General features: G+C 42.8%; 1 pseudogene; it reads right to left on the bottom strand.

Moving 5' to 3' along the window:
- Positions 1-354: 354 nt before the first annotated feature.
- The window catches only part of LOC121394103, a 41,549-nt pseudogene continuing 17,972 nt past the window's right edge, over positions 355-23,931 (bottom strand).

Genomic DNA, 23,931 nt, shown 5'->3' with positions numbered 1-23,931 from the left:
ACTGACTTTATAGATTCCATGCGAAATTTGTTTTTGTAGATAAATTTGTTTAGGTATCTCAAGTCTATGATCAACCTCACTTTCCCCCCTGGTTTGGGAACCAGAAACATAGTTGAGTACACTCCTTTCCCTTGCTCTGTTAAAGGAACTTCCTCCAACACATTCTGGCGTCAGAAATCCAATCTCCGGTTTCTTGGATCCTTGTTCTTGCCTCCTCTTCCTCTGTCAGATTCAGTTTGTCTAAACTGTCTGTTTCTTCTGAAAAATTCTCTATTTCTGAGTCCATATCTGGGCTGCTTAGCCCTAGGTGACTTACTTCTGGATCTCTGACGAAAAAACAACCTCTTAGGCCCTCTATAAGTATTTTGATTCCAAGATATCATCCCTAAGAACTCCTGAGTCAATGTCTTCCTCCAAATTATTTACCCAACACTTTAGTGTTCTGGACACGGACACTGCTGCTATGGATGGCTTAGTGATTCCAGTTGCAGCAACATAAGACCTTCTTAGTGCAGTGTCCACCCTCCTGTCCATGGGTTCTTTAAGACCAGATGTATCTTCAACAGGAATTGTCGTCCTCTTAGACATTCTTGCTATGGGTATATCCACTGAAGGAGGTTCATCCCACTTAGCAATATCCTGCTTATCCAACAAAAACATATGTTTGAATCTTTTTGAAAAATCTGGTCTCTTAGCAGGATCTTTCCATTCTGCTTCCATTAATTCTCTAATGACTGGATTAACATGGAAAGTGTCATCTCTTGGTTGTGAGAAAAAAAGAAGTGTATCCTTTGGCGGATCTTTGCTTTTTTTTTTCCCTGATCTTCCATAACTTTATTTACTGCTTTCACTAGCTTGTGAGTTTTTTCAGGAGGGAAAAGAAATATATTCTCTCTTTTATTATGGACCACAGAAGAGGCAGAAGACGAGGAAACTTCACCCGAAAAGAATCAGCAGACACTTGATCAATAATAATCAAATCTTCCTTCTCAGAAGTTGTCACCGCTTGTCTCATTTCATCAAATGTTTTTGCCATCATAGACTTAAACCAGTCAATAAAACACTCAGATTTCCTTATCTGATCTTCATCCTCATTAGCCTTAATACAGGGAGCACAAATCTTCTGTGCATAATCTTCAGGTAATGGCTGCTCACATGCAGCACAAATCCTGTGTTTGGTTTTTTGAGTTCTTTTAGCAGGAGATTTAGACATCTAAGAAATAAACAGACAGCACTTATTAAGCTGCACACATCTAAGGCAATATAACTGACCTGCAGGAATAACTATACCTTAGTCCGTTTATTTATCTCCCAACAGCTTGGCAGAAGGACAGAAGAAACACCCCTCCAGTCAAAGGTCCCCCTTACTGGCAACCAGGGTCTATATATACCTTAAAGGAAGTTGAGATGTGCAGAAAAATGCTGCTCCAGATCCTCCCACGCCATAGCTGCTGCTCGCGTGCGAAACCGGAAGTGATGTCACATCAGCGCGACGTCTGAGCGCACCTCTCCTCTTGCTCTGATCCTCCTGGGGGGACCCGCTAAGTTATCCTGGGCTAAAAGTATCTTACCAGGACAATGAGCCCCATGCGATCTCATGGATCTGTGCTGCCATGGGATATCTACTCCCCCAGGGGTTAACCCTCAGGTAACCCCTAGTCGGCCATCAAACTCCTAAGAGCCTGGATCTTCATGGATTTTCACTACCTTGCCCACAGGTAGGACAGGAAAAAAATATGCAGGGGGAGGGGTGGTCAGGGGATTTGAAGGCTGCTCATTGAATATTTTATGCTACCTGTCCTATCAGGAGAGACACTGGAGTTAACCCTTGGTGTGCTGCCTGTAGGACGTAATGGAAATTCTATATTATACTGAATTATGACATAAAAGTTCAACAGCTTTATAGCAGTAATGATCCAGGTCTTCAAGGTTGTCACTGGAGTTTCTCATCTGGGATTTTGTTAGAAGTGTCTGCAACACACACATGCTCAGTGTGCTTTGAGCAGCTGTTGAGAAGCTAAGCTTAGGGGTCATCACAATTCTTCAAACAGAGGTTTGCCTGCCATATAAGCTGATGCTACACTATTATTACATTCTTATGCTAATTGTGCTGTTTTGTGAGCTGCCATGTAAAGTACAGTAGACTCTAACACAGAGCATGTGCAGATAATCGGCAGAAAAGAAGATGGAGAGCTACAGCAGCTTGTTTGGAGGCACAGATCTTTACTGCTTAAGGGCTGTGGTTGCCTTGGGCTAGTATAGAAGTGATAATCTACATATGGTATAATGTACAACTTTTGTTTAAGCTTTAGTTCTCCTTCAAAATGATTGTAATAATATTGCTGGTGCATTATCAAAGTTGTATACAAATGATAATGACAGATCTCACATAGGAGCAAAATATTATATACAGAAAAGGGGTAACTTAACTAAAATTTTCCTGCTGTCAGTTGCACAAAAAAAGCACAATTATCAAAGGTATTTTGCATCACCATGCATGCTCTTCTGTACATTTTGCAGCCTCTTGTTCTGTATCACGTGCAGCTGCACCTACTGATTCAGAGGAACCCTGTGACTGCCGACACCTCCAAACCTGGTTGCTCCAAAGTATCACTTTTACACTGAACGACAGAAATTACACCAACTAAACTTTAGAAGACATTCAGCACAATTGCCCGGTTTTCCTAACAGTTCAAAATACCGGGATGTCCGGTTAAAAAACAGGTGGAAACCCTAGTGAGTGGAAATGAATTAATTTTGCCATTTTCAGTTTTGTCTATGGCAGGGTATTTTTTGGCATTTTGTAGCAATGTGTAGTGTCTTAGCAAAGCCAATTATCACTATTGTCTATTTTGAAGCTGTAACAAGTAGCTCTGTGTATCCTCACCCTTATTAGACTGGTGCTTATGAAACAAACAGCAGAAAGTTTTTAAATAACCCATTATGGTCATTTACTATATAAACCACTTGTGTATTGTATAAACGTTTTGAGGAATAAAGCTGAGCTTCCTGTTACACAGAATTTTAATAAAATGTTTGGGAACTCACGGAGAAAGGGAGGGAATATTGGATTCTGCAACTGCCATGGCTTAAAGGACAAGACACTAGACTAGACTCTAAAGGTGTTATTTTGTTAACAAAACATATACAGCAAGTGCAGGCTCCCCAATAGCATTCTAAGGTCACAAAGGCTTCAGGGTTGGGCAGGATTAGGGTGGGGCATGGGTGCTGGGGTGGGTGGGACCCAGGGGGCCCTGTTTATGGACGAAAAGCCTTAATTGCATATGCTTTGTGAGATTCTGCTCAGTTGTCAGGGAATTTGGCACAGATAATGATATGCTGGTGTATTATTTTTTTCCCTTCAGCAACTATGTCACAGCATCAAGTTTGTGGCAGCTTGGCATAACAGAGCACATTTGTGCACAGACACAAGGCATAATTATTATTCACTACCACTTCCAACCTAAGTCCAATGCTGCCTCCATCTCTCTCCCACTTGTTTTTGGAGCTGTGACCAGGGCAAGGGGTGGCAGCTTTACTAGTCAAGAGACTGCAGTTGCACTATTTGTCAAAGAGGATCTTAATTACCAGTTAATAATACATATTTTGTGCTGTTAAAGATACCAAGGACATGTTTTGCTGCCCTTGAAAAGTGCCCCACACTACTGCCTGAGACAAGGCTCTCACCTTGCCTTGAGGCAGGAGTGGCCTTACTCAGAGGGGTCTACAGAGGAGGCAAGGGGTATTTCCCCTCAAATAAGAGAAGGGTCCCAGGTCACTTTAATACTATTCAATCTGCAGAATTGCTTATTCTTTGCCTCTCTACTAATAACTAGGGATGTAGCGAACGTCGGAAAAAAAGTTCGCGAACATATTCGCGAACTTGCGTCAAAAATTCGAACGGTTCGCGAACCCCATAGACTTCAATGGGAAGGCGAATTTTAAAAGCTAGAAAAGACATTTCTGGCCAGAAAAATGATTTTAAAGTTGTTTAAAGGGTGCAACGACCTGGACAGTGGCATGCCAGAGGGGGATCAAGGGCAAAAATGTATCTGAAAAATCCATTGTTGACACAGCGCTGCGTTTTGTGCTGTAAAGGGCAGAAATCACACTACATTTCTAAACTTGTGTAATAAACTGCTTTAAAACGTCCGGCGTCTACATGCCAATCAAGTCGTGTAAAGGTTACAGCCTGTTCACACGCAAAGACGAAACGCGGCGCTTACTGCAACGCAAAAAAACGCAAAGAGCTTTAATGAATGATACCGTCAAGTGAGCAAATAATAGTTGTTAATTACTAGTTGAGCTTGTCACCTCCAGGATGTTCGTCCTGTTGGTGGCAATATTTCTGTAGTGGTGTGTTTAGCAGTCACCGTGCTTGTGCGCACGTGCACGGTCAGGCAGAGGTAATTCAATGTACAGTGAAGCGAACCAAAAAACTCAGATTCTGCAGTGTGGGCCCAGTTTTGGTCTACTTTATTGATCACCTGCGGTGACCATAAAAGATGCGATTTTGCCACTGTTGCAGAACCCTGAAAAATTAGGCATGTGTACTTTCCTGAAAAATTATGTTTTTTTTGTCGCAGCCACTGAAGCACAGAGGCCAGAAACAATATGCCATATAAATGCTGAAAATATTAATTTTTTTTTGTCGCAGCCACTGCAGCACAGAGGCCAGAAAAAATATGCCATATAAATGCTGAAAATATTCCTTTTTTTTGTCACAGCCACTGAAGCACAGAGGCCAGAAACAATATGCCATATAAATGCTGAAAATATTCCTTTTTTTTTTTGTCACAGCCACTGAAGCACAGAGGCCAGAAAAAATATGCCATATAAATGCTAACAATAGAAAATTTTTTTGTCGCAGCCACTGAAGCACAGAGGCCAGAAAAAATATGCCATATAAATGCAAACAATATAAAAAATTTTTGTCGCAGCCACTGAAGCACAGAGGCCAGAAAAAATATGCCATATAAATGCTAACAATAGAAATTTTTTTTTGTCGCAGCCACTGCAGCACAGAGGCGAGAAAAAATATGCCATATAAATGCTGAAAATATTAATTTTTTTTTGTCGCAGCCACTGCAGCACAGAGGCCAGAAAAAATATGCCATATAAATGCTGAAAATATTCATTTTTTTTTGTCGCAGCCACTGCAGCACAGAGACCAGAAAAAATATGCCATATAAATGCTGAAAATATTCCTTTTTTTTGTCGCAGCCACTGAAGCACAGAGGCCAGAAACAATATGCCATATAAATGCTGAAAATATTCCTTTTTTTTTGTCACAGCCACTGAAGCACAGAGGCCAGAAACAATATGCCATATAAATGCTGAAAATATTCATTTTTTTGTCACAGCCACTGCAGCACAGAGGCCAGAAAAAATATGCCATATAAATGCTGAAAATATTCATTTTTTTTTGTCACAGCCACTGAAGCACAGAGGCCAGAAACAATATGCCATATAAATGCTGAAAATATTCCTTTTTTTTGTCACAGCCACTGAAGCACAGAGGCCAGAAACAATATGCCATATAAATGCTGAAAATATTCATTTTTTTTTGTCACAGCCACTGAAGCACAGAGGCCAGAAACAATATGCCATATAAATGCTGAAAATATTATTTTTTTTTGTCGCAGCCACTGCAGCACAGAGGCCAGAAAAAATATGCCATATAAATGCTGAAAATATTCCTTTTTTTTGTCACAGCCACTGAAGCACAGAGGCCAGAAACAATATGCCATATAAATGCTGAAAATATTCCTTTTTTTTTTTGTCACAGCCACTGAAGCACAGAGGCCAGAAACAATATGCCATATAAATGCTGAAAATATTCTTTTTTTTTTGTCACAGCCACTGCAGCACAGAGGCCAGAAAAAATATGCCATATAAATGCTGAAAATATTCTTTTTTTTTTGTCGCAGCCACTGCAGCACAGAGGCCAGAAACAATATGCCATATAAATGCTGAAAATATTCATTTTTTTTTTTGTCACAGCCACTGAAGCACAGAGGCCAGAAAAACTCAGGATTTACCTGGATTCAAATTAATCCAGTAGGGTTTGCACCCTAGTTTGTAACGGTGGTGGAGGGAGGAGGACGCTAAAGGACAGCTGTGTGTGGAGTCATGAGGCGTGCAGAGAAGGACAGCTGCATGGGGAGTCAGAATCAGAAACTCAGAACAAGTCTTCCGGCATGCAGTAACCCTCCGAGATCCACCCCTCATTCATTTTAATAAAGGTCAGGTAATCCACACTTTTGTGACCTAGGCGAGTTCTCTTCTCAGTTACAATCCCTCCTGCTGCACTGAAGGTCCTTTCTGAGAGGACACTTGAGGTGGGGCAAGACAAGAGGTTCATGGCAAATTGTGACAGCTCTGGCCACAGATCAAGCCTGCGCACCCAGTAGTCCAGGGGTTCATCGCTCCTCAGAGTGTCGATATCTGCAGTTAATGCCAGGTAGTCCGCTACCTGCCGGTCGTGGCATTCTTTGAGGGTGGATCCAGAAGGGTTCTGCCGCTGCCTTGGACAAAAAAACATTTGCATGTCTGACGTTACAGAGTGGCCAAAGTGCTTTGTCCTTGCAGATGCGCTCGTGGCAGGATTACTGGCACCTCTGCCCCTGGAATGTTGATGAGTTCCTGAAGTGACATCACCCTTAAAAGCATTGTACAACATGTTTTGCAGGCTGGTTTGTAAATGCAGCATCCTTTCAGACTTGTGGTATGTTGGTAACATTTCTGCCACTTTATGCTTGCACCGAGGGTCTAGTAGAGTCGCGACCCAGTACAGGTCCTTCTCCTTAAGCCTCTTGATACGGGGGTCCTTCAACAGGCATGACAGCATGAAAGACCCCATTCTCACAAGGTTGGATGCAGAGCTATCCATCTCCGCTTCCTCGTTATCAAGGACTGCATCATCCACGGTCTCCTCCCCCAGCCACGTACAAGACCAGGGGTCCCCAAAAGGTCACCACTAGCCCCCTGGGAAGCCTGCTCCTGTTGGTCCTCCTCCTCCACAAAGCCACCTTCCTCCTCTGACTCCACTTCTGACACCTCTCCCTGCGTTGCAGCAGGTGCCTGGGTTCGTTCTGGTGATTCCGACCAGAAATCGTGCGCTTCCTGCTCCTCGTCACGCTGGTCTACAGCCTCATCTGTCACTCGTCGCACGGCACGCTCCAGGAAGAAAGCAAAGGGTATTAGGTCGCTGATGGTGCCTTCGGTGCGACTGACCATATTTGTAACCTCTTCAAAAGGGCGCATGAGCCTGCAGGCATCGCGCATAAGCACCCAGTAACGGGGTAAAAAAATCCCCAGCTCTGCAGATCCAGTCCTACCACCCAGTTCAAACAGGTATTCGTTGACTGCTCTTAGTTGTTGCAGCAGACGTTCCAACATGAGGAGCGTTGAATTCCAGCGAGTCTGGCTGTCGCAAATCAAACGCCTGACTGGCATGTTGTACCGCTGCTGAATGTCAGCAAGGCGTGCCATGGCTGTGTAGGACCGTCTGAAATGGGCCGACACCTTCCTGGACTGCCTGAGAACGTCCTGGAATCCTGGGTACTTCGAGACAAAACGTTGGACTATTAAATTCAGAACATGTGCCATGCAGGGCACATGTGTTAAATTGCCCAGTCTCAGTGCTGCCAACAGATTGCTTCCGTTGTCACACACCACTTTTCCGATCTTCAGTTGGTGTGGGGTCAGCCACCGATCGGCCTGTGACTGCAGAGATGACAGGAGTACAGATCCGGTATGGTTTCTGCTTTCCAGGCACGTCATCCCCAAGACAGCATGACAACGGCGTACCTGGCACGTCGAATAGCCTAGGGGGAGCTGGGGGTGCACAGGTGTGGAGGAGGAGGACCCAGCAGCAGAGGACGAAGAAGAGGAAGAAGACGAGGTAGAGAGCGAAGGAGGAGTAGAGGTGGTGGCAGAACCGCGTGCAATCCGTGGCGGTGACACCAACTCCACTGTTGTTGTTGAGCCACACATTCCCTGCTTCCCAGCCATTACCAAGTTCACCCAGTGGGCAGTGTAGGTGACATACCTGCCCTGACCATGCTTGGAGGACCATGCGTCAGTAGTCATATGGACCTTTGGCCCAACACTAAGTGACAGAGATGCGGTGACTTGGCTCTGCACATGGTGGTACAGGTGTGGTATTCCCTTTTTTGAAAAAAAATTGCGGCTGGGTACCTTCCACTGCGGTGTCCCAATTGCTACAAATTTGCGGAAGGCCTCAGAGTCCACCAGCTGGTATGGTAAAAGCTGGCGGGCTAAGAGTGCGGACAAGCCAGCTGTCAGACGCCGGGCAAGGGGGTGACTCACAGACATTGGCTTCTTACGCTCAAACATGGCCCTCACAGAAACTTGGCTGGGGGCAGATGACTGGGAATGGGAACTGGTGGTCAAGGTGGAAGGCGGAGTGGAGGGTGGTTCAGACGGGTCAAGGACAGCAGAGGTAGAGCAGTAAGATGCTGGACCAGAAGGAGGGTGGCTTTTAGTTTGCCTGTTGCCTTTGAGGTGTTGCTCCCAAAGTGCTTTGTGCTTGCCGTTCATGTGCCTTCGCATAGAAGTTGTACCTATGTGGCTGTTGGGCTTCCCAAGACTCAGTTTCTGACTGCACTCATTGCAAATTACAACGCTTTTGTCAGAGGCACACACATTAAAAAAATCCCACACTGCTGACCTTTTTGAGGCTGGCAATCTGGCGGTAACAGTAGAAGTCGGCGGCGTTGGCGGCAATGGCGGGTGCGTTGGCTGGCTGACCACAGGTGCCGATACATGTTGTTGCCCTACTGTTCCCTGCGAGCTGTCCTCCCTGCTTCTTCTAAGTCTTATTCTCCTCCTGCCTCTCTGACTCTCCGTCTCTCCATCTGAACTATCCTCCTCTTGCTCTCTTCTACTGGGCACCCACAAAACATCAATCTCCTCATCCTCATTCTCCTCAGATGCATCAATTTCTTCTGACAGCTCACAGAAGGAAGCAGCAGCGGGGACCTCCTCATCACTCATTATGTCCATCTCTGTTGTGTTCTCTGCCAGAATTAAATCTGGTGTAACGTCCTCATCTCCTTCATCTTCTTCTGCCAATAATGGTTGCGCATCACTCAGTTCAAGAAACTCATGTGAAAATAACTCCTCTGACTCCAGTGAAGAAGGGGCGCCGGTGGTGGAGGAAGTGTTACGTGGGGTGGCCATAGCAGTGGAGGATGAGGATGTTGTGGTAAAGTTAGAAACGGTAGAGGATGGGGTGTGCTGTGTAAGCCAGTCAACTACCTCTTCAGCATTTTGGGAGTTCAGGGTCATTGCCTTTTTAAAACTGGGCAATTTCCTAGGGCCACAGGATAGCATAGCAGCACGGCCCCTAGTGCCTCTGCGTGGCGGCCTGCCTTTGCCTGGCATTATTTTTAAAACAACAACAACAACTCAGGTGGTGTTTCTGGAGACGGTATTATTATTGATATTTAGACAGAATGTGAACAAGCTCACACAGCTAGATGGGAGTTGTTTGAAAATGAAGATGAAGAACACACTGGGCAAACAAGGCCTACAAGGTCAACGTATACACTTCTACAGCAGTGGATACGGAATATATTATTGCTGCCTGAAAAACGTCACTCGGGTGGTGTTTCTAGAGACGGTATTATTATTGATATTTAGACAGAATGTGAACAAGCTCACACAGCTAGATGGGAGTTGTTTGAAAATGAAGATGAAGAACACACTGGGCAAACAAGGCCTACAAGGTCAACGTATACACTTCTACAGCAGTGGATACGGAATATATTATTGCTGCCTGAAAAACGTCACTCGGGTGGTGTTTCTAGAGACGGTATTATTATTGATATTTAGACAGAATGTGAACAAGCTCACACAGCTAGATGGGAGTTGTTTGAAAATGAAGATGAAGAACACACTGGGCAAACAAGGCCTACAAGGTCAACGTATACACTTCTACAGCAGTGGATACGGAATATATTATTGCTGCCTGAAAAACGTCACTCGGGTGGTGTTTCTAGAGACGGTATTATTATTGATATTTAGACAGAATGTGAACAAGCTCACACAGCTAGATGGGAGTTGTTTGAAGATGAAGAACACACTGGGCAAACAAGGCCTACAAGGTCAACGTATACACTACTACAGCAGTGGATACGGAATATATTATTGCTGCTTGAAAAACGTCACTCAGGTGGTGTTTCTGGAGACGGTATTATTACTGATATTTAGACAGAATGTGAAAAAGCTCACACAGCTAGATGGCCGTTGTTTGAAAATGAAGAACACACTGGGCAAACAATGCCTACAAGGTCAACGTATACACTACTACAGCAGTGGATACGGAATATATTATTGCTGCTTGAAAAACGTCACTCAGGCGGTGTTTCTGGAGACGGTATTATTATTGATATTTAGACAGAATGTGAACAAGCTCACACAGCTAGATGGCCGTTGTTTGAAAATGAAGAACACACTGGGCAAACAATGCCTACAAGGTCAACGTATACACTACTACAGCAGTGGATACGGAATATATTATTGCTGCTTGAAAAACGTCACTCGGGTGGTGTTTCTAGAGACGGTATTATTATTGATATTTAGACAGAATGTGAACAAGCTCACACAGCTAGATGGGAGTTGTTTGAAAATGAAGAACACACTGGGCAAACAAGGCCTACAAGGTCAACGTATACACTACTACAGCAGTGGATACGGAATATATTATTGCTGCCTGAAAAACGTCACTCGGGTGGTGTTTCTAGAGACGGTATTATTATTGATATTTAGACAGAATGTGAACAAGCTCACACAGCTAGATGGGAGTTGTTTGAAAATGAAGATGAAGAACACACTGGGCAAACAAGGCCTACAAGGTCAACGTATACACTTCTACAGCAGTGGATACGGAATATATTATTGCTGCCTGAAAAACGTCACTCGGGTGGTGTTTCTAGAGACGGTATTATTATTGATATTTAGACAGAATGTGAACAAGCTCACACAGCTAGATGGGAGTTGTTTGAAGATGAAGAACACACTGGGCAAGGCCTACAAGGTCAACGTATACAGTACTACAGCAGTGGATACGGAATATATTATTGCTGCCTGAAAAACGTCACTCGGGTGGTGTTTCTAGAGACGGTATTATTATTGATATTTAGACAGAATGTGAACAAGCTCACACAGCTAGATAGGAGTTGTTTGAAGATGAAGAACACACTGGGCAAACAAGGCCTACAAGGTCAACGTATACAGTACTACAGCAGTGGATACGGAATATATTATTGCTGCCTGAAAAACGTCACTCGGGTGGTGTTTCTAGAGACGGTATTATTATTGATATTTAGACAGAATGTGAACAAGCTCACACAGCTAGATAGGAGTTGTTTGAAGATGAAGAACACACTGGGCAAACAAGGCCTACAAGGTCAACGTATACACTACTACAGCAGTGGATACGGAATATATTATTGCTGCCTGAAAAACGTCACTCGGGTGGTGTTTCTAGAGACGGTATTATTATTGATATTTAGACAGAATGTGAACAAGCTCACACAGCTAGATGGCCGTTGTTTGAAAATGAAGAACACACTGGGCAAACAAGGCCTACAAGGTCAACGTATACACTACTACAGCAGTGGATACGGAATATATTATTGCTGCCTGAAAAACGTCACTCGGGTGGTGTTTCTGGAGACGGTATTATTATTGATATTTAGACAGAATGTGAACAAGCTCACACAGCTAGATGGTTGTTGTTTGAAGAACACACTGGGCAAATAATGCCTGCAAGTGCACTACTATTGGTGCACTACTATGAAGAACAGCAACAGCACTGTACACGTTAAAGAACAGTAAGATAAGTAAAAGAAAAAAAAAATATATGTATATTAAAAAAAAAAAATTCTTGGGTTGCTGCTGCTGAACTACTAGGAGCAGCACAGCAGCACACCAGTCCCACTCCCCAACACAGCTAGACTAATAGCACTGGGCTGTTAAAGTAGCAAAGTAAAACAACAAAAAAGAAAATAAAAGCAGTCCTTACAAGGACTATTGGGTTATTACAGCAGTCAGCAGATGAGATCAGAAGAGATCAGTGCCCACAGCAGGCAGCTACATACAGAGCACTGCAGTAGAAGGTAGATTACTAGCCAGCAAAGCTACCTAAACTAAAATGTCCCTCAAATCCTTGCAGACTTCTGTCCCTCCAATACAGAGCAGTATCAAGTAGATTACTAGCCAGCAAACTTACTATCAACTGTCCCTCAAAGAAATCAGTGAAATCAGTAACAGCTCTCTCCCTACACTAGCTCTTGCAAGCACACACAGGCAGAATGAAAAAACGCTGCAGGGCTTCAGTTTATATATGGAAGGGGAGTGGTCCAGGGGGTGTGGGGGTGGTCCAGGAGGGAGAGCTTCCTGATTGGCTGCCATGTATCTGCTGGTCTGGGGTGAGAGGTCAAAAAAAAGCGCCAGGTAAGGCAAACCCAAAATGGCGAACGTCGCGCGACGTTCGCGAACATTCGGCGAGCGCGAACAGTCGATGTTCGCGCGAACAAGTTCGCCGGGCGAACAGTCCGCAACATCCCTACTAATAACAGGTTTTTTTTAACAGCAGCAATTTGAGACAGTCTGGTCACATGGTGCAATGCGCTGAAGAGAGTTTGACATTGGTTGTGCTTCAAGCATGGGCCAGAAAGGCTGGATCTGCTTGTGTGTTGCTTCTATCCTCATCTCTCACCCAACCATCGCCTGCATCTCTGCATCTCTATCAGCTTCACCTTAGCCTTGCAATGACTCTGCTCCATCACTAGACCCGTCGTTCAACTTCATCAAGACATAAAATTGCTTCCATCTGGGTCTACCACTGGATTTGTGGATTTATCGTACCCCAAGCCTTGACTCAACATTAGAGGAGTTAGAGGAGTTGGTTAGTGTGAATCAGATTTTGCTAAATGATATTACTAAAGGGCTCTTACAAAACCCATAGCATAGAATACAATTATAATAAATGAGTGTCAGATATTTAAGAGAGAATAAGAAGATTAGCTAAAATAATAAAGGTTTGGAATATGTAAGATAATATAAATTGTAGGAGTTACCTATACAAAATAAGCAGGTAGGCCACAAATACATTTGACAATCTGACATTTTTGGAAATAGGAATTCAAGCTTCATTATCAGATATGTTACTGTAGAAAGTCTATGCAGTTTGCACCCTTGTTCGTGATAGATTTCAGAGAAAGGAAGGAGCCAGCCGAGAGGTTACACAAACTAACATGAGGCTTGCTCATACTGGGATGGTGAAAGATAATAGGCTGAGGGCTGCTATATTTGTATGGTATATTTCCTTCAGTCGCTATAAAGGTCATCATTTAATCATTAATTAGGGACCACATGACAGACTTATGATACAAAGGGTCAGGGATAAGTTAAACAGGAACAGGTTTTCCTTTTTCCAGTAATACAGTTCTATTTTAGGTTACAATTTGGGAGGGTGAGACGCAAAAGAGGAAACACTTTTAAACTACACTTCCTTGAAAATAAGACTTTTAGTTTCATGCTCTGGTCGCCTGCTTACAGATATCAAATAATATAGTGTCACACATTTAAAGGAATGTGTCACGTGACTATATTCATAGTATTGGTCTCTGACAGTATCTTTATGCCCAAGTCATTTTAAGGGTTTGTAACTTGCTAAACTTCCTATATTATGAACATAGAATTGTTCTGTCAAAGAGTCACCAGGCTGAGTAGTATTCTCAGTGACATGACTGCCTATAGTAACTGCATCTTCTGTAAATAAGTTATATGTATAATTAAAGATGAGCAAACCATTTCAAATTATCTCCCATGAATAGTTAAAATGATTGCAATAACAGATGAACCCCAAAGTGTCTCATGAAGGATTACTGTAGGCAGCATGAAATAACCTTCTTTATTTTTTGATGGAATATTTAAGGCATCCACTCCTTCGCCACAAAGCACAGTAGCACCTTCTTCCAGTGCTTTATTCACATAGCTCCTAACCTAAGGAACACAATTTAAAATATTAAAATAATGGTAGCATGTGATATGCATCAGAATTTGCAGCATAGAATTAAATGTTGTGATAACAGATGCACTTCCATGGTGACCTTTGTTCAACGATAAATCATCGACACCAACCATCATTAGAATATAGTGGGGGTCATTCATCAACACTGGGCAAATTTGCCCATGGGAAGTAACCAAATTGCATTCATTGTTCTAAATGCAGCTGAATTTAGAAAGCTAATCACCGATTGGTTGCTATAGGTAACTGCCCATGGGCAAATTTGCCCTGTGTTGATAAATGAGCTCCAGTATGTGTGCACAATAAGATGTGCTCAATTTGTCTTGTGAAATTTGAATAATAAAAGTAAATATCTGATAAGCTGATGGATAATTGTGCCTAACAGTGTTTTTAAGGAAGGACCAAAGTATAGACAGTACCGTCAAGAGGTTTGCAAACCAACATAGAACAAAGATGAATATGCACCCTACTAGCACCCTCTTGTGGACAAGTGTGTTTCGTACCTTTTTACCATGAGCTACAATGAAATGTAAAAAGAGTTGGGGAGCAACAGAAGAATGAAAAAATTAAAAATGTCCCATGGGTGCCAAGGACATGACTGGCTATTTGGTACTTCTATGTGGACTGGCAGCCTACAGGAGATATCTGTTTGGCAGTACACCTTGTTTTTATGCAACCAATACTTGCCTTCAAGCCAGTAATTGAAAAATAGGCACCTGCTTTGAGGCCACTTGGATCAACATCAAAGGGGTGGGCGAGCTACATGTTGTTCACAAGCCACTGGTTGGGGATCAGTGAGTAGAAGAAATTTAACATACAGGAGCAACACAGTGTAGTTTAAGATTACAAAGATTAAATTACCTTTTTTAGGTGTTTCACGCTTATCAGTGCTCACATGGATGCAGTTGAATCTGAGGATGCTCCCACCATCCACTTCCACAAACCTTTTTAGGAAAACGTCATAGATTTCCCTTTGCACATAAATTCGACTAGTACAAAGACATATCTTCCCCTGTAAAACCAGCAAACAATTTCAAATGATATTTGAATGTTTATATTTATTGTGACAATTATTTGCAATCCTGCATCCATGAATGTTTTGAGTCTGAAATACAAGTGTGTCTTGCTCCAATAACAGGTTTCCATAGTAGCATATAGTTCTGAACTTCCCCTAATGTGTATAACAGCTCCATCTTGTGTTAAAAGCAGATACAGACATGTTTAAACATTATTGTTATTAACTTTATACAGTAAGTGCCATCATGTTCGGCAGAGCATACACATCAAACATACTGTAGATAACAACAAAAATACAACTGATAACATATACAAGAGGAAAAGGGTCCTGTTTAATAGAGTTTACAATCTAAACATTTCTGTGCAAAAACATGTGAAATACAATTGTCTCTAACAATAACAAAAATATAGCTAATATTAATTAAAGCAAATACATTTCTAATAAGCTAGTTTGGTAATGACTAAATATAAATTATATGTGTGTATGTATATATATAGGACGGCTTAAGTTGTGAGCTGAAACGTTGAAATAAATTGAGAATTTGTTTGCACTGTAAAAGTCATGCGAGCGCGTATATATATATATATATATATATATATATATATATATATATATATATATATATATATATATATATACAAACCACCAGAAGGTCAGCACTCTCGATTAAAAAGTGTTAATTTGCCTGGGTGGACGATCGGTAAATCATCTCCATCCATTCCAAAAAGGATCAGCACTCACAGGACTTAAAATTCTAAAGTAGGTTTATTAGAAAAACAGCTTTAGGACTAACGTTTCGGCCCCCTCCGGGGCCTTTCTCAAAGTGAGGGGGCCAAAATGTTAGTCCTAAAGCTGTTTTTCTAATAAACCTACTTCAGAATTTTAAGTCCTGTGAGTGCTGATCCTTTTTGGAATATATATATATATATATATATATATATATATATATATATATATATATATATATATATATATATATATATATATATATATATATATATATATATATATATATATATATATATATATATATATATATATATATATATATATATATGTATGTATATGAACACATATTTAAACATTTTCTCTCAATGTATTGATTTTTTTTTCAAAATGTTTTTATTTTCTTGTGCTTTACAAGTAAAATTAAATATAACAGATGAAGTAAAATAAAATAACAGTATAAATGTCAAGTACAAATTACATTTTAAAGAAATATAGTTGGTAATTAACAGTTTTAGATCTTACCAAGGTGACCATCAGGACAGTTCAGGTGTATCTCTATCTTTTGAGTATATGGACCGCTTTATCTGTTTGCTTCCTGTAGGCAGTAGGGTAAGTTACATGTGTTTTATGATTATAATAAAGGACTTGTAAACAGTCTGTTGAGGTAATGACTCCTGGAGGGTTCCGTTGTGATTTGTTGTTGGAAATTTTCTGCAATCATTAATAGTTGTTCTGCTTCTCAGACAAGCTAGGTTCCTTTCAGTATTTCTCTTTCATACCAAGTGGTGTGTTGGAAAGTTTGTGTGGCTAGCATTTTTTTAGTTGGTGGAAGAGTGTTTATGTATGTTAGCCAGGTATCAAAGAATGTTTCTGTGTTTTCTTTGTTTGTCAAGGTTTTCACCCAATCTAGATGAAAAATGTGTTGTAATTTTTGTTGTACTAGAGATATAGGTGGAGGAGATAGGGATAACCATGTGTGTAAAATGGCTTTCCTAACTGCCGCTGCTAGTCATTCTGCTAAAGCTTTTTCTGGTTTAGAGATGTTTAGGTGGGCAACAGTTTACTAAATATAGCCCATGTAGACAGTAACTGGCTATTTCCTCCCAATATTTTTGTATGAGTGGGCATGACCATAAGCAGTGTATCATATCTGCTCTCGCTTCTCCGCATTTCAAGCAACTGTCTGAGATTGTGGTGCCAATGTGGAATCTCTTTAGTGGTGTCAAGTGTTATGTAGAATTTGTAAAGACATTTCTTGGTACATACTAGCTGTGAAACGTGTGGTGGCATTGTCTACATCTATTGTTGCCCTAATCTGTTTATAGATTTGTACAGTCGATTTGATTGTGTCATGTTTAAGCCATAACGAGTCTATAGGGTTGTTTTTATCTTTTTCTGTTTATTTAGTCAGTTTTGTGTGGTGAAATGTGTTAATTGTAGTAGGAAGAATTGCTGAGTCTGTAAGAATGGATATTTCTATGTTAAGTCTGGAATGGGTTGCATTGTGTTATTATTCGCAATCAAGTCTTTGATTTTGTAAGCCGTTTGTTTGCCATGTTTTAAATATTAGACTATTTAGCCTTGGAGTAAATGTTTTGTTGTTGATCCAAGTTAGATGTATGGAATTGAAGGGGGATAAATAGGGATGTAGCGAACGTCGGAAAAAAAGTTCGCGAACATATTCGCGAACTTGCGCAAAAATGCGAGCGGTTCGCGAACGGTTCGCGAACCCCATAGACTTCAATGGGAAGGCGAACTTTAACATCTAGAAAAGACATTTCTGGCCAGAAAAATGATTTTAAAGTTGTTTAAAGGGTGCAACGACCTGGACAGTGGCATGCCAGAGGGGGATCAAGGGCAAAAATGTATCTGAAAAATCTGCCTGTGTGTGCTTGGAAGAGATAGTGTAGGGGGAGAGCTGTTAGTGATTTCAGGGACAGATGATAGTAAGTTTGCTGGCTAGTAATCTGCTTGATACTGCTCTGTATTGGAGGGACAGAAGTCTGCAGGGATTTGAGGGACATTTTAGCTTAGGTAGCTTTGCTGGCTAGTAATCTACTGTTCTCTTTAAACAACTGCCATACGTTGACCTTGTAGGCATTGTTTGCCCAGTTTTTTTGGACGCAGCCACTGAAGCACAGTTGCCAGAAAAAATATGCCATATAAATGCTGAAAATAGTCATTTTTCGCCATACGTTGACCTTGTAGACATTGTTTGCCCAGTTTTTTTGGACGCAGCCACTGAAGCACAGTTGCCAGAAAAATTATGCCATATAAATGCTGAAAATATAAACTTTTTTGGTTGCAGCCACTGAAGCACAGAGGCCAGAAAAATTATGCCATATAAATGCAGAAAACATGCATTTTTTTGGTCGCAGCCACTGAAGCACAGTTGACAGAAAAATTATGCCATATAAATGCTGAAAATATAAATTTTTTTGGTTGCAGCCACTGAAGCACAGAGGCCAGAAAAATTATGCCATATAAATGCAGAAAATATGCATTTTTTTGGTCGCAGCCACTGAAGCACAGTTGCCAGAAAAAATATGCCATATAAATGCTGAAAATAGTCATTTTTTGCCATATACGTTGAGTCAACGTATGGCAAAAAATGACTATTTTCAGCATTTATATGGCATATTTTTTCTGGCCTCTGTGCTTCAGTGGCTGCGGCCAAAAAACTGGGCAAACAATGCCTACAAGGTCAACGTCGTTGACCTTGTAGGCATTGTTTGCCCAGTTTTTTTGGCCGCAGCCACTGAAGCACAGAGGCCAGAAAAAATATGCCATATAAATGCTGAAAATAGTCATTTTTTTGGTCGCAGCCACTGAAGCACAGTTGCCAGAAAAATTATGCCATATAAATGCTGAAAATATGAATTTTTTTGGTTGCAGCCACTGAAGCACAGAGGCCAGAAAAATTATGCCATATAAATGCAGAAAATATGCATTTTTTTGGTTGCAGCCACTGAAGCACAGAGGCCAGAAAAATTATGCCATATAAATGCAGAAAATATGCATTTTTTTGGATGCAGCCACTGAAGCACAGTTGCCAGAAAAAATATGCCATATAAATGCTGAAAATAGTCATTTTTTGCCATACGTTGACCTTGTAGACATTGTTTGCCCAGTTTTTTTGGTTGCAGCCACTGAAGCACAGAGGCCAGAAAAAATTAAACCAGTAGGGTTTGCACCCTAGTTTGTAACGGTGGCGGAGGGAGGAGGAGGACGCTAAAGGACAGCTGTGTGTGGAGTCATGAGGCTTGAAGAGAAGGACAGCTGCATAGAAGTCAGAACAAGTCTTCCGGCGTGCAGTAACCCTCCGAGATCCACCCCTCATTCATTTTAATAAAGGTCAGGTAATCGACACTTTTGTGACCTAGGCGAGTTCTCTTCTCAGTTACAATCCCTCCTGCTGCACTGAAGGTCCTTTCTGAGAGCACACTTGAGGCTGGGCAAGACAAGAGGTTCATGGCAAATTGTGACAGCTCTGGCCACAGATCAAGCCTGCGCACCCAGTAGTCCAGGGGTTCATCGCTCCTCAGAGTGTCGATATCTGCAGTTAATGCCAGGTAGTCCGCTACCTGCCGGTCGAGGCGTTCTTTGAGGGTGGATCCAGAAGGGTTGTGGCGCTGCCTTGGACAGAAAAACATTTGCATGTCTGACGTTACAGACTGGCCAAAGGGCTTTGTCCTTGCAGGTGTGCTCGTGGCAGGATTACTGGCACCTCTGCCCCTGGAATGTTGATGAGTTCCTGAAGTGACATCACCCTTAAAAGCATTGTACAACATGTTTTGCAGGCTGGTTTGTAAATGCCGCATCTTTTCGGACTTGTGGTATGTTGGTAACATTTCTGACACTTTATGCTTGTACCGAGGGTCTAGTAGCGTTGCGACCCAGTACAGGTCCTTCTCCTTAAGCCTCTTGATACGGGGGTCCTTCAACAGGCATGACAGCATGAAAGACCCCATTCTCACAAGGTTGGATGCAGAGCTATCCATCTCCGCTTCCTCATTATCAAGGACTGCATCATCCACGGTCTCCTCCCCCCAGCCACGTACAAGACCAGGGGTCCCCAAAAGGTCACCACTAGCCCCCTGGGAAGCCTGCTCCTGTTGGTCCTCCTCCTCCTCCTCCACAAAGCCACCTTCCTCCTCTGACTCCACTTCTGGCACCTCTCCCTGCGTTGCAGCAGGTGCCTGGGTTCGTTCTGGTGATTCCGACCAGAAATCGTGCGCTTCCAGCTCCTCGTCACGCTGGTCTACAGCCTCATCTGTCACTCGTCGCACGGCACGCTCCAGGAAGAAAGCGAAGGGTATTAGGTCGCTGATGGTGCCTTCGGTGCGACTGACCATATTTGTCACCTCTTCAAAAGGTCGCATGAGCCTGCAGGCATCGCGCATAAGCACCCAGTAACGGGGGAAAAAAATCCCCAGCTGTGCAGATCCAGTCCTACCACCCAGTTCAAAAAGGTACTCGTTGACGGCCCTTTGTTGTTGCAGCAGACGTTCCAACATAAGGAGCGTTGAATTCCAGCGAGTCTGGCTGTCAGAAATCAAACGCCTGACTGGCATGTTGTAGCGCTGCTGAATGTCAGCAAGGCGTGCCATGGCTGTGTAGGAACGTCTGAAATGGGCCGACACCTTTCTGGACTGGGTGAGAACGTCCTGGAATCCTGGGTACTTGGAGACAAAACGTTGGACTATTAAATTTAACACATGTGCCATGCAGGGCACATGTGTTAAATTGCCTAGTCTCAACGCTGCCAACAGATTGCTTCCATTGTCACACACCACTTTTCCGATCTGCAGTTGGTGTGGGGTCAGCCACCGATCGGCCTGTGACTGCAGAGATGACAGGAGTACAGATCCGGTATGGTTTTTGCTTTCCAGGCACGTCATCCCCAAGACAGCGTGACAACGGCGTACCTGGCACGTCGAATAGCCTAGGGGGAGCTGGGGGTGCACAGGTGTGGAGGAGGAGAAGGAGGACCCAGCAGCAGAGTAAGAAGAAGAAGAAGACGAGGTAGAGAGCGATGGAGGAGTAGAGGTGGTGGCAGAACCGCGTGCAATCCGTGGCGGTGACACCAACTCCACTGTTGTTGTTGAGCTACCCATTCCCTGCTTCCCAGCCATTACCAAGTTCACCCAGTGGGCAGTGTAGGTGACATACCTGCCCTGACCATGCTTGGAGGACCATGCGTCAGTAGTCATATGGACCTTTGGCCCAACACTAAGTGACAGAGATGCGGTAACTTGGCTCTGCACATGTTGGTACAGGTGTGGTATTCCCTTTTTAGAAAAAAAATTGCGGCTGGGTACCTTCCACTGCGGTGTCCCAATTGCTACAAATTTGCGGAAGGCCTCAGAGTCCACCAGCTGGTATGGTAAAAGCTGGCGGGCTAAGAGTGCAGACAAGCCAGCTGTCAGACGCCGGGCAAGGGGGTGACAGTCAGACATTGGCTTCTTACGCTCAAACATGGCCTTCACAGAAACTTGGCTGGTGGCAGATGACTGGGAATGGGAACAGGTGGTCAAGGTGGAAGGCGGAGTGGAGGGTGGTTCAGACGGGTCAAGGAGAGCAGAGGTAGAGCAGTAAGATGCTGGACCAGAAGGAGTGTGGCTTTTAGTTTGCCTGTTGCCTTTGAGGTGTTGCTCCCAAAGTGCTTTGTGCTTGCCGCTCATGTGCCTTCGCATAGAAGTTGTACCTATGTGGCTGTTGGGCTTACCAAGGCTCAGTTTCTGACTGCACTCATTGCAAATTACAATGCTTTTGTCAGAGGCACACACATTAAAAAAATCCCACACTGCTGACTTTTTGGAAGTGTGCGATCTGGCGGTAACAGTAGAAGTTGGCGGAGTTGGCGGTATTGGCGGCAATGGCGGGTGCGTTGGCCGGCTGAACACAGGTGCCGATACATGTTGTTGCCCTGCTGATCCCTGCGGGCTGTCCTCCCTGCTTCTTCTAAGTCTTATTCTCCTACTGCCTCTCTGACTCTCCGTCTCTCCATCTGAACTACCCTCCTCTTGCTCTCTTCTACTAGGCACCCACAAAACATCAATCTCCTCATCATCATTCTCCTCAGATGCATCAATTTCTTCTGACACATCACAGAAGGAAGCAGCAGCGGGGACCTCCTCCTCATCACTCATTATGTCCATCTCTATCGTGTTCTCTGCCAGAATTAAATCTGGTGTAAGGTCCTCATCTCCTTCATCTTCTTCTGGCAATAATGGTTGCGCATTACTCAGTTCAAGAAACTCATTGGAAAATAACTCCTCTGACCCCAGTGAAGAAGGGGCACCGGTGGTGGAGGAAGTGTTACGTGGGGTGGCCATAGCAGTGGAGGATGAGGAGGATGTTGTGGTAAAGTTAGAAACGGTAGAGGATGGGGTGTGCTGTGTAAGCCAGTCAACTACCTCTTCAGCATTTTGGGAGTTCAGGGTCATTGGCTTTTTAAAACTGGGCAATTTGCTAGGGCCACAGGATTGCATAGCAGCACGGCCCCTAGCACGGCCTCTGCGTGGCGGCCTGCCTTTGCCTGGCATTATTTTTAAAAAAACAACAACAACAACAAAAACTCAGTTGGTTTTTCTGGAAACGATAATACACACAGCTAGATGGCGGGTTGAAGAAAACACTGTGCAAATAATGCCTACAAAGTCAACGTATACACTACTACAGCGGTGGATACGGATTACGTACAATATATGAATGCTGCTTGAAAAAAAGTAACTCAAGTGGTTTTTCTAGAGACGATAATATTATCAATATTTAGACAAAATGTGAACAAGGTCACACAGCTCGATGGCGGGTTGAAGAAAACAGTGTGCAAATAATGCCTACAAGGTCAACGTATACACTACTACAGCGGTGGATACGGATTACGTAAAATATATGAATGCTGCTTGAAAAAAAGTAACTCAAGTGGTTTTTCTAGAGACGATAATATTATCAATATTTAGACAAAATGTGAACAAGCTCACACAGCTCGATGGCGGGTTGAAGAAAACAGTGTGCAAATAATGCCTACAAGGTCAACGTATACACTACTACAGCGGTGGATACGGATTACGTAAAATATATGAATGCTGCTTGAAAAAAAGTAACTCAAGTGGTTTTTCTAGAGACGATAATATTATCAATATTTAGACAAAATGTGAACAAGGTCACACAGCTCGATGGCGGGTTGAAGAAAACAGTGTGCAAATAATGCCTACAAGGTCAACGTATACACTACTACAGCGGTGGATACGGATTACGTAAAATATATGAATGCTGCTTGAAAAAAAGTAACTCAAGTGGTTTTTCTAGAGACGATAATATTATCAATATTTAGACAAAATGTGAACAAGCTCACACAGCTCGATGGCGGGTTGAAGAAAACACTGTGCAAATAATGCCTACAAGGCCAACGTATACACTACTACAGCGGTGGATACGGATTACGTAAAATATATGAATGCTGCTTGAAAAAAGTGACTCCGGTGTTTTTTCTGGAGACGGTAATATTATGGATATTTAGACAGAATGGGAACAAGGTCACACAGCTCGATGGCGGGTTGAAGAAAACAGTGTGCAAATAATGCCTACAAGGCCAACGTATACACTACTACAGCAGTGGATACGGATTACGTAAAATATATGAATGCTGCTTGAAAAAAGTGACTCCGGTGTTTTTTCTGGAGACGGTAATATTATGGATATTTAGACAGAATGGGAACAAGGTCACACAGCTCGATGGCGGGTTGAAGAAAACAGTGTGCAAATAATGCCTACAAGGCCAACGTATACACTACTACAGCGGTGGATACGGATTACGTAAAATATATGAATGCTGCTTGAAAAAAGTGACTCCGGTGTTTTTTCTGGAGACGGTAATATTATGGATATTTAGACAGAATGGGAACAAGGTCACACAGCTCGATGGCGGGTTGAAGAAAACAGTGTGCAAATAATGCCTACAAGGCCAACGTATACACTACTACAGCGGTGGATACGGATTACGTAAAATATATGAATGCTGCTTGAAAAAAGTGACTCCGGTGTTTTTTCTGGAGACGGTAATATTATGGATATTTAGACAGAATGGGAACAAGGTCACACAGCTCGATGGCGG

The sequence above is a fragment of the Xenopus laevis genome, chromosome 5S, assembly GCF_017654675.1.
Source record: "Xenopus laevis strain J_2021 chromosome 5S, Xenopus_laevis_v10.1, whole genome shotgun sequence".
NCBI classification, from domain to species: Eukaryota; Metazoa; Chordata; class Amphibia; order Anura; family Pipidae; genus Xenopus; species Xenopus laevis.
This window is presented reverse-complemented; position numbering and strand designations above follow the sequence as displayed.